Source organism: Pyrus communis, chromosome 10, assembly GCF_041283825.1.
Source record: "Pyrus communis isolate YQ-2024b chromosome 10, ASM4128382v1, whole genome shotgun sequence".
NCBI lineage: Eukaryota > Viridiplantae > Streptophyta > Magnoliopsida > Rosales > Rosaceae > Pyrus > Pyrus communis.
Window position 1 is genome coordinate 17766310 of NC_142574.1, and position 11927 is coordinate 17778236.

The 11927-nt window shown below is 34.5% G+C and overlaps 1 pseudogene across 1 annotated transcript; it reads right to left on the bottom strand.

Moving 5' to 3' along the window:
- Positions 1-4069: 4069 nt before the first annotated feature.
- LOC137728252 (translation initiation factor IF3-1, mitochondrial-like) lies at positions 4070-10370 on the bottom strand (annotated as a pseudogene). The gene is made up of 8 exons (XR_015952637.1): positions 10032-10370; positions 9503-9581; positions 8559-8657; positions 7914-7967; positions 7406-7474; positions 6296-6358; positions 5895-6206; positions 4070-4584 (listed from the first exon to the last, which is right to left on the bottom strand). The product of XR_015952637.1 is annotated as a translation initiation factor IF3-1, mitochondrial-like (transcript).
- Between the last annotated feature and the right edge of the window lie 1557 nt (positions 10371-11927).

The window sequence follows — 11927 nt, forward strand, 5'->3', positions numbered from 1 at the left end:
AAATGGTTGAATTATATGAGCATGCATATATTCATTTAGAGCTCATCATTGCTCACATCCCAGTCTTGACTTCGTCGTAGCACAATATTGTCCGCTTTGGGTCCCGGTCACGCCCTCATGGTTTTGTTTTTGGGAACTCACACGAGAACTTCTCAGGGAGTCCCCCATCCTGGGAATGCTCTCGCCCGAACTCGCTTAACTTTGGAGTTTTGATGGAATCCGAAGCTAGTGAGTCCCCAAAAGGCCTCGTGCTATATGTAGGTGGGCTTGTACATATAAGACACATCACCCCCTCTTCATTGGTTGACCTTATTAGGTTTTAAAAAAATAAAAAATTTATAAATACACCCCGAATCACTTATAACATATTATTTATCTTCAACTATTAAAACCCCTCCCACCCTCCATTGTTGAACAAACCCTAACTAATAAAACTATAAGTATGTTGATTGAGAAAAATTATTTTGACGAATAGAACACGAAATAGATGTTTCAGAAGCTTCACATGAGGCAAGACTTCATATTTTTCATTGTTTTAGTGATTTCAATGACATCGATAATTATTTAAGCATACTTTTGCTGCGTTATTTAAGCTTCTCCGTTCTTATTCATTTTTTAGGGATTACTTTTTTTTTTTGTTAGGTTCCTCCAGTCACCATTTTTGTTAGCAATAATGTATGTTACTGTAAAACTGCTAGTTGCCTCTTCCGCCTGCGGTTCTCATACCATAGCAAATTTGGCTGTCATTTGAAGGGAGGCACTTGAGTTAACGGCGGAATTGGAAACACGAAATAGGGTTGGATACACACATCCATAATAACATGCATAATTAAAGAAAATTTATCAAAATTAAAAGCTTTATTGATTAAAGCATAAGACAAATGAAACTACACAATGTTGCATGCCCCACATACGCTTTATTGATTAAATCCTAGTCGCTATTTTTTGTCAAAATTAAAAGCTTTATTGATTGAAGTATAAGGCTAACACCTATCTTTATTAAAGCACAAGAATAATATTGATCTTGAGTTGTAGGATTCTTAGCAAATAATTGAGGTGTACGATTCTTAGTAAATAAACAAGGATTTGATATGAAATTTTAATGTATTTAAACAGAATCGCATATGAGGGAATGCCCTTACAGGGGACACTGAGGCTGCAACAAGGAGCATCGTTGACTACACAAACTCATTTAAAACTAACGACGTTACTATTTTTAGTATATTATTAAAACCTTACAAATGGCCAAACTTTATTTCTTGTATTCTATACTTTTATTGGTCCTTCAATTATAAATACAGTTTTCCAAAGTCTATAGTATGATACAAACCTCAATGATTACACCATACAAAATAAGGCAAAAGATAGGTCTCTGGCCCTCAATGTGCATCTGTGCAAGTGCTGAATTCGGATTCAATTCATGACTAGTATTTTAACAAAGGGGAAGATAATGTATTACTTTACACTTATCTATTAGGGAGAACATATCCTCAATATTTACCATACATTTGGAAGAAGATGTTAGACTTTATATATTTCATATACAACTAAAAACACAAACCTAAAAGAATCCATAAATTATGCTCAATTGATAAAGTACTCGAAGTCAACATGGCATGTAGGAAAGATGAACCATCTTTGATAGAATTGTGAAGAATAGGCTCAACCATGGACTTCTCCTTCGGTGTAAATCGTATAGGAATCCTGTGGAATAATATGTTAGTTGACCAAAGTCTTCTGCACACTCAACACTCCTTTATACTCGAACTAATGGGGTGTTCATATGAGTTTCTGTGTGTTGTGAGTAAGGACCTTAGCCTTGTATTTATATGGACTTAACCCTAATGAATCTTCTCATAATAATGTCATTAGGATTCCTTGCAGTAAAAGGATAATTTGATACACCAAATCTCATTCCAAATAGGATAGAATTAGGAGCCCTTATTCCCCAAGGAAATCCACAATATATTAACTTTACTAGGGGTACAAGCTATAGCTATCAACTAAATCTTAATCTTATTTATATTCCAAGCATTCCTTAAATTAGTTATGTAGACCTATTAACCGTTGGATTATGGTCCAACGTCCAACATAAGATTCTTAATTGTGACATAACCACTATGGTAGCAACAACAAGGCCAATCAAGTGGGTCCTTCGGGGGTGGATGATTGGGAGAGGTTGGTGAGTTTGCTAACTTTCTCAAAAAGTTTTATGATGCTTTGCAACCCTTGAGTGAAACCTTTGCTCCAACATTAAACTTATTACTTAGCACAGTGATTGCTTTGCTAGTGGAAATTGAATAACAAATTTTAAACACCTCTAATGCCACTTTGCAAAGTGTGGCTACTTCAATGAAACTCAAGTTTGACAAATATTGGAATGACATTGAAAAGTTGAACCCTATTCTCTTTCTAGCCCAAGCACTTAACCCGAGGTACAAATTCAAAATGTTGGAGACAAATCTAGAAGAGCTCTCGGTTATGGATGAGACAAAATAAGGGAGGTGAAATTATGGGTTAAAAGAAATATAACTGAGTTGTATAATGCATATAAGGAGGGAGCAGCCTTAGTAATAGTATTTCAAATGTGGAGCAAAGATCAAGTGTTGGAGTTGATGATGGGGAAGATGTGGTAGAGATTGATGTTGCGAAAAGGATGACAAGGAAGATCCAACCAAAGAGAGTGGCGACACAACAAAATGAGATAGCCAATGAAATTGATATTGTTTTAATGATCCACATCAAAGCCTAAATATGAGGGTTTCAATCTTTTGGATTGATGGAAAGGAAATAATGGTACATATCACACTCTTAGTAAAGTTGCTTATGATGTTTTTGCTCTTCTTAGTAGCACCGTTACTAGTGAGAATGCCCTTAGTCTTGGTGCGAGAGTTATCGATCTTTTTAGATCTTCCTTAACACCTAAAACAGTTGAGGCTTTAGTGTGTACTAGTGATTGACTTAGGGGGAATATATTTTGTTTCCACAAAGAGCCTACACTCAATGAATTCACATTCTACAAGAAACTTGACCACTTAGAAAAAAAGTAAGTAAAGAATTTAATTTCCCCTTTTTATTTTGTTAGTATTCATTATCTATTGTTATGATTCAATCTAAATATTTTGTGGATTATTGTTTTAGGGACGCCTAATTTGGGAGGTGAGGAGGAGAATCCAAAACAAGGAAATAAAATGTCACCTCCATCTCCTCAACCACCTCAAGTTGAAGTTCAACAATGTCAAAGTTAATCACTACCTCCATGAGCACCCATTTCAAGGGAAAAGGCTCAACCATCAACATCAAAGGGAAAAGCTCAATCAACAAGAAGGGGGAAAGGGTTAATAATCAACAACGATAAGCACGACAAGGGAACAACCACAACCATCAACAAGAGCAAGGGGCATAAGGGGAAAACAATCTTCATGAACTTAATTTAAGTGTCTGTTTTTCTTTTGGTTTGTAACTTAACTTATTCTATTTTGGAATTTTGGTTTGTAACTTATGTTTTTGCTTTTGGGTTTGTTACTTAACTTATTTTATTTTTGTTGCATTGATGTTGAATGTTGAATTTAAGTAGTTTGATAGTAGAATATATAGAAATATAAGTATGAAGTTAAGTAGTCTAGAACTTTGGAACATCAATTTGAACTGATATGAATGAATTATATTTTAAGAACAATTGGTATTTCAATTAGGGCTATGAAAGTTTAAATTGGTATAAAGTAAATAGCTCAAAATTCTATTGATATGAAATTGGGCTAACAAAATTTCAGGCCAAAAGCTTAAATTTCAGCTCAAACGCCCAATATCTAATGCTTTAACCCAAAAACCCAAAATCATAATTCAGTCCCGATTTGTTCCGAAATACTGAAATTCAGGAATATCAAAATTTTGATTCTGGATCGGTCTTAGGATTCCCGTCCCAAAAATGGTCAGTTTGGGGTTCGGAATTCGGGATCACATTTTCAATTCGATATACCATACCGAACCAACCCTAAGTTTGGCCATGTCCTTCTAAGAGACCATGAACTGATTCCAGAGTGAGAGCAAAAGCAATGGCCCCTCGAAGTTCTACTCAATCCCATAATTCATTATAAATATCATGAGTCAATAAATTCAGAAAAATCATCAAGTTTGTGCACTTCTACCACTATACCAAGATGCTTTCTAGTGTTTTAAAGGTATCTATCTGTGTACAGGTCAAACCAAGTTGACCAAACCACAAACACAAAGCCTTTTCCAAGTTCTTTGTATTAAAATCACCTTTTAGTATGTCAAAAATTCTCCAAGAATATTTTGTTTTTCTTCGTTGTATCTAATTCGCCGAAACAGTTCATTCGATTCCTCCACCAAATTTATATAAAAAGCTCTTCGCTTTGATTCTTTCTTGAGGAAATTCAAATTAGGTGTCCATAAAGATGTTTAACTTCTAAGATGTTAGTGTGTGATTCAGATGGTGAAGCAGTAAACTCCATTCCCAATTTAATGAGCAGTGAAAGCTGCAGCAACTTCAGCCGCCGCTCATGCCATCACCACCACCTTCGACCTCGTGGCCAAGACATTATGCCTCAAGCCTCACGCTCCCTGAAAATTAAAATTAAGTGTTATAATATTTGAAAAAAGTGGTGTGCATGTAGATAACATAGGCTGTGAGGTATTATGGGAAAATAAGTAAGGTGTATTAAGATGATTTTTAATTAAAAAAGCAACTGTGAGGTGTACTAAGTATGTGGGGTTTATTTAACAATATGTTAGGTGTTATTATAATAAGCCTAGTAATCGCTCTTGCCCTTCATTCTTCCAAATTGGTGAACTTGCACAAAAACAATTACTGTTTAAAGTGAAAAGCAAGGACAATTTTTATTGCTCTTACCCTCCAATTGTCATTACCCTCCACCAACAGGTGAAGATGCTCTTTAACACATCAAAATAATCATCGAACACTCATCCTTCATTTTATTGACAAGAATCGATTTTACTGATTCAGATTCCAGTTGCAGTTTATTAACATGCAAAAGATTAATGAATATGAAACCTTTCATTCAAGCTTTTTCACAAGCATGATAGAGAAAGAAATGAAAATAAAGATTAATTAAATAAATAAACAAACATGTAAGACCAAAAGCATTGCAGAAATTGCCTACTTTATGAATTATGTAGATTATCATCTCAAAATTTCATTTGGCAAACCCACTAGGCACAACATCTAAATTTTTAAGGGGAAGATAATTCTCTGGTCATCTCAAAATAATGGGTTAATACAATGACTAATTATTTTACAACCATACAAATAATAATATATTTCTTAAATAATCATCACTTCATCATATATAAATATTATGCATGCATCCTAGTTTGGCTTGGGTATCCTGTTTGGGGTCTCACTTGAGCTTTCTCTACTGAAGATACTGAATCCTCGCTATCCAACATTGTCCATACCTGTGCCTGGTCTTTGGCTACTATCAGATCTTGAACCGCGCAAGTTTGAATTTGATTGGAGAGTTTCTAATACACCTTGTCTAACGGGAGCATCACCTTTCAGATTGCTAAATATCCCAAAACCAAGTCCTGGAGTACAGGGATCATTTGGACTCAATGGTTCTTGCTTGGGGATATCATTAGGAGGAGGATTCGAGTTTCTAAATATAGGTGCATTCATCTAAGTGAGAAGGGTGGCGTCGGGGTTCCTATTCTTTGATATGAAGTGTGAGGCTCTTTCATTCCCAGGCCCCTATTATCCATGCCTCTTGTTGGTGAGAAGGGCAAGTCTGTTGGTGTCCTTGTTCTTTGAGAAGTATGGGGCTCTCTCATTCTCGGGTCCCTATTATCCACTCCTCTTGTTGGCAAGTAAGGATTCCTTAACTCATTATTTTCGTATTTATTTTGAGTCTTACAAGAAGACTCTTGTGAGGGCAGTGGAGCTGTGTGCGCTCTTGTAGGTGTGACATGCAATATGTCTGGATCACTAATATTTGATTGAGAGGAGGCTCTTCGTGGCACAGTCGGAATATCAACTTGTGAAGTAACACCACTTGCATCATCACTACCCTTCTTTTGAGCATCAAGGCTATAGTTTTTTCAACAGCCTTTTTTTTTATTACACCGCCCTTCTTTGATGGACCAAACTTCACATGCTTAACCATTATAAATGCCTCTTTTCTTTTTCCTAGTGTTGGCTCACATTCGATGAGAGCTACATCTTCTATCTGCAAATGGTCGTTTAACTCAGAGTGGGAGAATAGGAAGGCAAACAGTAATGAATACAAAACAATGACAAAAGAGCATCTAGCAATACCAACACAGTGAGACGAGAAAACAATTCTCCCAACTCCTTATTCTTAGCATCCGAGGCAATACACTGTTTCAGATCCATAAAACACAATCAGGTAAATATTAGTTAATTCTAGTAACTTTAACTTAAGGATGCTGTGATAAATCCATGTTCAACAGATGTATTTAGTAAGACAACAGAACTTATCCCATGAATCGACAAGGTGTTCGGTTAGACAAATATACATATGAACAAGGTGTAGTAATAAATAAAACTAGAGAAATACATATGTATTTCAATGGAATAAGCAAAATATCTAGAAATTGATCTTATCAAGAAATTAACATGTAACAGTTCTATGTTCTAGGTCAGCTTTTTTTTTGGGGTCAACTTCTAGGGTTCGCTTGCATGTAACTTTTGGCACTTTTTAAAAGGGTCAAATTGTTATCAAAGATCCTATAAACTCTTTCAAAAGCTCGTTGTGTGATAATAATGTGTAGATTTTAAACAAAACAAATCCCCTTTTGCATTCATAGTTCACTATTTTAGGAGTCAATTTTAAGTGAACAAGCTATGTAGTTCTCTATTTTTGCAATGCATTTTTGAGGAAAACTTGAATAAACCAATACACAACATCTACCATAGCAAGCATGAAATTTGGAAAAAAAATTGCACATTCATCTCCCCCAATGCCAAAGTCTCACTTTAACTCCTCCATTAAAGAGAGTGGTGCATATAGAATCATCATGACATTGTTTTTCTTTATAACCTTGATATTTGAAATTTCGTTTGAACCGGAGCATTGAGAAAATTATGCAAATTCAGTTTTACCTTTACATAAATCTTACCTTGATCTTAGGCAACATTAACAGATCACAGGAGGTCACCGACAAATCCAAACAAGTCAGGCAAAATCTTAACAAGATTCAACTTCAAGTTCTAAAAGTTATAGAAAGTTGTGACATACAATTATTTGGATTTGAACTTTTAAGTGATGCAAAGTTTCAGAAGAATGTGTAAATGGTCGGCCATCTTTGAGATATTTTATTGGAATTGTCAAATAGGATTTTTCTGATGCAAAAGGTAATTGAAGGCATTTGTAATTTTTACAAGGAGAGGAAAAGGGATAAGTACCTTCACCCGGTAACCTTTCTCCATAAATCTCTTCACCATATCAACTTTCATCTTTAAGTCCTTAGCTTCCTAAAATCAGTAGTAGTAACATCAGAACTCCCAATCTGTTTGAAATCATAACATTGCTACATTGATACTAAAGTATAATCAGCATATTCATCAAGAGATGAAAAAATAAAGCGTAGAATGAAGAAAACCCAAAAATGGTCCAGCCAGCGAGATGGCATGCATACCCACTGTATATTATATATCCTAGGTATAGCAACGAATGCCAATACTTATAAAGTATTATAAAGAGAAATATTTAGCTCTTAGTTTAAATCTAATTATAAGAATAAAAAGGTGCTATAATAAAAATTCTTTATTTTGAGTTCAATTTTCTTGTTATCTCTAAACAACCCATACATCAGCAACATATTTTCCATTAATCTGAAAAAAATGACATTCGCTCAAAGATGTATACATTGATGGTGAAAGAAAACACAAGGCACTTGAAGAGATAACTTACAGTTTTTGGAGAAAACTTCACTTCCTTAGAATCTGCTCGCAAAGTCTTGTCGGACTGTATAGATTACAAATCTGATTAAAACACTATCATCACATCACCAAAATAAAAATTCTAGCACGTCATAGGAAAGGCTAGGAAAAGGTCAAAAACAAAAATAGAGGGGCGAGAAAGAAGTGGACTGCGCTGGAACGATATGCAGTTTACTTATATGGGTTTTCAATAGATTTAACTTAAAACTAAAGTCCATATTGGCATCTAGTGGATCTAAGGTATAATGCTTATTTAACTCTATAGAGCGTAATGAATGGAGGTATCGATATACCAATGTTACTATACTTGTGACCAGTTTTTAGTATCATCATGGCCATTAAAAGATCAGTAGTGCAAATTTTACATTGTTGAGAATATGGGATGTTTTTTCCCTCTCCCAACTCAGTAACTTAAACACAAATTGCATATAAGCAAGAAAGAAATGGACTACACAATGTTTTCAAAAATACTATCATCCCAAATCTATACCCAAATAAAAGATTTCTTTTGATTCTAAAGTTAGAGGAGGAGAGGGAGAGAGATGGAGAAAGACTTATCATATACTTTTTTACTTTAACATCAAAGGCAAAGGCATAAATATACACCATAACCTACCTTAATTTTAAGCTTCTCTTTCTCCTTTAATTCCTTTTTGTACTTCTCTTTGTAAAAATCCATGATTTTACAAACAGGAGGATCGGCCCTGGTTTCAACCTGTGGAAAATACAACAAAAATTATTGGTAATCAATAAGATAACTAGCTTATTTTCAGAGTAGATCAATCCAATCTGCAATAGAATAAAAATGTTTTATAAGTTATCCATTCAGATATGGATCATAGACTTAAATATCATAGACCAAATGACGAAGAAAGTGACATGAAAAAACCCCTCTCTGTCTTGTATAGTAAAAAAAGAAACAAAAAATGATCATTAATATGAAGGAAATTAGGCATTGTTACATGATTAAAATTGTTTATCTCAACTAAATCAAGGTCGAGTTTCATTGCCCGTTCCAAAGCTTCACGCCTTGAGACAATAAAATGCTATGCACACATAAATAAATTAGAATGGCATCTAATAGTGGTCCACTACACTCCTACAATCCTACGCCACCCCAATACAACTCATAATTCATTGAAACCACCATCTTTTAGTAACAGGGACAATTTTTCCATTCCTCTCTCCTTTTGACGGTTTCAAAACTCTCAAAACTCTATCACTCCCTTTGAGCATTTAGTTTAGAACTGCCAGTTCACAAGACTGGCGGTGATTCACTGGAAGATGATTTCCAATAACAAGTGTTAGTTTTTTCTTCTTAGTTCTCTACAATCAATGGCACCAAACTATTTGATACTCCTTTCCATTCGCTCTCTTTCATTCCTTTTCTCTGTTTTTTCTTCGCAAATTGTTAGTTTTGGCCTGAATACCATTTGCTTCCTCCTAATACAAGTATTTGCGCCAAAAAATTTAGAAAAATAATTGCAAACCATTAAACACCTAAAACAAAGTGCATAAGCATAAAATCAAAAATCTTTAATCACTTATAAAATACATTACCTTCATCCAACACAAGCCTAACAAACTTAGCAGTAATCTTCTCATTCATACGCGGATCGCTCGTGCTCTGCTCTACCTTCTTTGTATTTGTTTGAAATTGCACAATACATGAATAAGACCACACATCATTCAACATTACCAAAATCATCAATACCCACATATCTCACCAATTACCCCAAACATAAACCCAAATAATATGCCACCTATACTGCTCACCTCCAAAAAACAAAAAACCAAATAGCCACTCAACATTGCGGTCTAATAGTAATCCTCAGGTTCGACTCCCTTAGATGGAAAGTTCGATACCAAATGTAAAATTCTACCTAAACTGCTCACCTCAAAAAAGAAAAAAAAAAGAAAACATATTCCTAATGTCTATCTACAAATCAAAGTGAAAAGTCACCTCATTCTAATCATTTATGCATTATTATTACTCATTCCTCAATATCTTCATAAATCCAAATGACCCACAAAACACAATCAATCAAATAAATCAAACCCCAGAGAACTGGATAAAGATTTAGAATACCTAGATGATCAAATGCCATGCGGGAACGATTACCTAGATGGAAGCAGCAAAGAACCTGACTTTACTACCGAAATCAGTAGGTCTATTGTGAGGGATCAAACTTGGGATTTCTGACACGCATGCTTTCAAGTGTGAAGCAGTGGGGTTGATCAAAGTGGCGTAAGGGATAGTCTTGGACTAGTATGACAACTGTCAAAGCTTCGGCTGGCCGATTCAACTCCAAAACGCCATTTTTTTTTATGCTGGTTACAAATATCAAATTGTGGCACTTGAGATCAGAGAGAAAGAGAGAGAGAGAGAGAACTTGACAGGGTGATTCGAGGTAAGTCTTCTTCGCAAGGAAAGAAAAGCGGATTGGGTGTCTTCTAAAACTGGGCCCGGTTATTAGACGGTCGGCTTAGACTAAATTGTGGATAATGGGCTTAGGTGTAGGCCCATTTTTTACTGAATTATTGATTTATTTTTCTTTCTTAGTGGATTCAAAACTTCTCATTTTTTCTCTAGTGCACATTAAAAATGCACATTTAAATAACATATTTGAAAATGAGCCGTTAGATATTTAACGTAATGGAATTTATAGATTCTTGTTCAGATATGTAATTTAAATGTGCACTAGAGAAAATTAAATTTTTTCTTGGGACCAAATGCCTTTGTACAGATGGTAAAATTTTCAATTCAGAATTTTTAGATTGATCAAAAATTTTCAAATTAGAGTTATTTCGAAATTTTTAGAACATTATTCAAAATTGATATATTTTACGAGATTGTGGATATTGTTGAACTTTTTTGTATATACAATTTCTTGTTCTTTTTTTTAATATTTGGTATATGCTTGTATATAAATACAATTAATAAACTAGTATTCTTATCATTTTTTATATAGAAGTGCATGATTAAATAGAAAAACTATGACTTAAATATGGATTAGGAATACATAAGTTAACTACAAAATACATCATATTTGTAAGTAACTATGAAAAAATTAAAATATTTCGAACTAAGTTTGATACATATTGGAAATGTCATATTGAAATTCAAAATTTTTGGAATCTTGATTCAATTTCCACCCAATCTTTTTGGAAATGTTCAAATTCGGGAATTTTTTGATTCAGAATGAAATTTTCAATGGCGAAAGAAAATACAATCAAAATTTAACTTATCTCAACATTTCCAACAAAACCCAGCAAAGATTTAGGTCATCGGACCTCTGTTGACGACAAATCGTCATTGCACCATTCTAGGGTTTTCTAAGTTCCCTCGCCAGTTTACACTGTTTCATGATGAAGTTAGCCTCGTGGCAAGTATAAGTTAACTATAAATAGTTCCGTAATTGACCGCCACTTAATGGGTGTCTAACGCCTAGGCAAGGATTTTTAGAATAGTGGTCTAGGCGGATATTTTTAGAATAGTGGTCTAAAATTACGTATTCTTTATCTATAGAGTTCTAAGATGAAACTTGTACTTTGTTTTAGGCATTGGTCATATTTGAGCACTTCGATCTTTGTGTTAGATTGATATGGCGCAGACTTTAATTGAGTGACTTTAATATATGTGATAATGTTATTACCCATGAAAATTCTCATGTTAATATACTTTGTGGATATGGCATGAATTTGTATATGTGTTTTCTATTGAAATGTTGCTTTTAAATTTAGCCATCAATCTATTTAATGAAATGTGTTTAGCTATGCCTATTTGGAATGATTGTGAAATGTGATCGGCCTAGTGCGCTACCCTACTGTCATTGAGTTACATGGCATCGCGTCTGCACAATGTCATAGTGTGGTACATGGTTGGTCCTGTTGGGTTAATCAGCAATGAGGGATAATACTATTCTAATGGTTGTTGGTTAATCCACGATGAGCAATCACTCTTTTCTACAACAGTAGCTAGGTG